Source organism: Anneissia japonica, unplaced genomic scaffold, assembly GCF_011630105.1.
Source record: "Anneissia japonica isolate Jap-2015-1 unplaced genomic scaffold, ASM1163010v1 scaffold6788_len1366326_cov149, whole genome shotgun sequence".
Taxonomy (NCBI): domain Eukaryota; kingdom Metazoa; phylum Echinodermata; class Crinoidea; order Comatulida; family Comatulidae; genus Anneissia; species Anneissia japonica.
This window is the reverse complement of record NW_022692324.1, coordinates 1237765-1241557: the sequence shown is the minus strand read 5'-3', so window position 1 is coordinate 1241557 and position 3793 is coordinate 1237765.

The following is a 3793-nucleotide window of genomic DNA, read 5'->3' as shown; positions in this document are numbered from 1 at the left end:
CTGGTATTCTTCATGACTTATATCCCTGTCTCTTATACACATCTAGATGTGTATAAGAGACAGGTCAATTACAGCTTTAGATCTTTATTGAAAACCTTTAGTGTAAAACAACAATACAAGTTCAAAAGAATGTTATTTAACTCATTGTGAAATACACAAAGATACTTTTGTAAGATGTCATGTAAAAGTGAGTTGAGGAAATATGTATTAGGTCAAAATGGGCTTCATATTTTTTAAATTTTATTACGTATATTTCACAATAGCTGAGAGTAGATTCATTAAATGGAAATGGTGGGTTAGGACAGTTTGTTGGGAGTATGAACATGTGAACCCATCCTTGGGTCGAAGTGTCCATTCTCTGAATAGCTTTGTGTTATAGTCTGCCAAGTCGTTCCAACTTATCTTATAGGCCTATATATAAACACAAACGAAAATGAATCGATTGCATACGTTGAAATAATAGAGGGAAAATTTATCAAGACGAATATTTCGGACACGCCTGTGTTCTTCTACAGTTTTTAAACGTATAAATGAGAAATAAAGGACAGATCTAATCGTAATACTGACAAAGGGTCTGTAAATGATAAGCAGTAGTAGGGGAGGGGGGTCCTTGGCCACACCATCCCAAACACCCTCTGATTGGTCAATTAAAACACCTAATTTGCTTATTGATGACGTTATTAACTTAATTTGACCTCACACCTAATTTGCATATAATATAATATAGAAATAAGGTTACCTAATTAACTAGAAAGTTGTTTAAAGACGTTTCTCCGAAAAAGAATATTTTTAAACGTGACCAGATACCATCACCTTCAATCCACCGTCTATGTTTGTATATTTCTGTAACAACAATATTATATATATCTTTGATATCTTCAGGATAATATTCTTTAACCTTACTTCTAAGCTATATTATAGCTATAAGTCTACCAGTATTTACTTTCCCATCTTCAAACATATATGTAATGATATTTTTTATATTTTCAGGGCTTATACTATTTTCAACAGTGGAAAACACTTTGCATTAAAGTCTGCCATGCATCTACTGACTCCTCTTGTTTCATGAAGCTCTCATAAAATATAGGATATTTTTGTAAAAGTTATATAATGTTCCATTTTTAATCTCTTTATAATTTTAAAACTGGAAATAGAAATAAGGTTACTTTCTTGAAAATTGAATTTACTTAAAGAACATCTACAATACTTAAAATGGATCCTAAAGAACTTGAATCTAATATGAAGTTACTTAACTTTACTCAACTTTACGGATGTAGACCAAACTATGGAACCTATTTAGGTTGCCCTATAGAGATAAACCCTTGTGTACAAGATCAAGAATGGAACAAACACATTATTTGAATCAACGGCAAAAAGCAAGTTAAACCAGGTCACCTTAAAATTTACGCTGAAGTAGATAGACTTAGAACTGTATATAATCAAACAAAGTGTTGTCATAATTAAATATTTTATAACCTCAAGGGATATAAAATATAACCTATTTAGTTAGTATACTTACTGTATGGCAAATAACAAACCTGTAAACTAGGCTAACCCCGTTATATTTGTAGATAGACTTTCTCTGGTATATTCAATCTCTTTTTGGATTTCATCATTATCCATTTTTATTATAACCAGTCTAAATATTTAACTCATTATATGCTGGTGGGGTCAGGTCATTTTAGTCTTTGAAAAACTAAACTCTCTACTATACTTATTGGTTGTAATCTTTATACTGCAGTAATATCCCGGGCTAGTATACTCTCTTGCAATTTTTTTAAGGCCTCTGTCTTTCCATCTCGGAAACTCTGTTCCACTAGCGCTTGAATATCTACATTATCCTTCTCCTTTATAAGATTAGTACTTATCTCGTTTTTGTGATTGAGATAGTTTCGGTACTCATCGTCGATAAACTGGTATTCTTCATGACTTATATCCTTATCGACCCTAGCTTTACTCACTAGTTTACTGATTGTACTGAGACTACATTCTGCGCATCTTTTTATCTGCAGATGCTTGGTCAACTTCTTTTCCAGAGGTTTGTTTACAGCTATCCCAACCCCAGACAGAAATCCCAAAGTACAACTAGCAACACCGATAGGAATTTCAACCGGTCCAGCGAAAACTGTTGCCGATAAAGCAACCCCCGTAACACCACTCATTGCTGAAATTCCTAACATACTCTTGCTAGTTGTCGATAATACAGATACCAATTTTTGTATTTGTGGTAATCTTTTCTCTGTTTTGAATCTCTTGCATTAGAGCCTTTTCAAGAAAGTCGATCCTGTTAAGTCTATAACTACCTTCTTGAGGAGCTCCCCCGAAGGCCTGTGGAGTATTTTCCTGCATCAGTTTGTTTACGTCAAAACTCATATTTTTCTTATAATAAATAAAATAAAAATATGAACGTTATAGTTACAAAAGTCAGGTCTTCTATAGATAATAGAGGTTGTTGTGCAAGCATTTTTTGCAAATGCATACATAGAAAAGTTGGTTACCACAATCTAACACATTCCACCATATTTGTCGTGACGAGAAGAAACCGAAGCAGTCTGGAGTCCCATTTTTTTCGGGATTTTGGACGGCTAAAGAAGTTGTCAAAAAGAGTAACGCTAATAAAAGAGATTTAAATCTCAGAAATGTTGAATATGACGAGGATAAGGTAAGGTGGTAATATCAACGGTTCAATTAAATCCTGGTGATGATGAGTTTAACGTGGTCGTACACGAAGTCTTGGCGAAATGTTTAGGTTTTGAAGGTAAACATCGGCTAAAACCAAATGAGACGGTTGAAAGTGCGAAACCTGCTAAAGCTCAACCGGACGAATTATGTATACACTTAGATGAATTGAGCACCTACGAAAACGTTTTGAATAAAAACAATAGTGACCTACTATGCGTTGTACCTTTAACTAAAGGAGAAAGTCCCGCGGATTTCGTTAAAGTGACCCGATACGACCTCGAAGATTATAACCGGAACGATAACCTCCCCCACCTTTAGGATATACGATAAAGAAGGTAACGAGGTTGATAATATGGGTGAGCTGTTTACGATAAGCTAATGTTTGAAAATGGGTTAAAGAAATCAATTTCATAATAAAAAACAATGTCTTAAGTATCTATTAGTGAAGCAAAGAAATACGAAAAATACAGCTACCAAACAATTTACAAAGATAATAAACCATATATTTTAAAGACTAGTAAATCAGATACAATTTATGCTGTAAACCAAAACTCTTCCTCGTTTGGTATTATCGTTCATCAGGGCAACCTTAATGAGTTTGAGAGAATCGACCAACTTTTTTACGAGGAAACTAGCAAGCACATTCTAAAGTACGACGAAGAAAGGGACAGCTGGATGATATGGGTTAAACTTGACAAGGACGTCAAAGTTCACGTCGAAGAACCTCTAACCAATAAAAGAATGTATGAAATTATTGCAAAAATTCAGGTGAAGGGGATCTACATTGACTCTTTTGGTAAAAAGTTTCCCCAGATGAAAATAATGGCTGTAGGCTGTAAGCTTAAACCCAAGCAAGAAATTGAACTAGACGAAGATATGCTTCTTTAAGAAATTTAACTTAAACAATTTATTCATTATAGTAAAAAAAATGAATAACATTTCAGAGATAGATTTAATTCAGATTAGAGATTGTATGGTTGAAATAGCTTATCAGGAGTATAAGAAGGCATACCAGAAATACGAGAGCGAGAAGAAAAGAAGAATGAAGATTATGAAAAATGTAAGAATAGACTTTACTACCTTGACTGATCTCAACATTTTTATTCCTTTA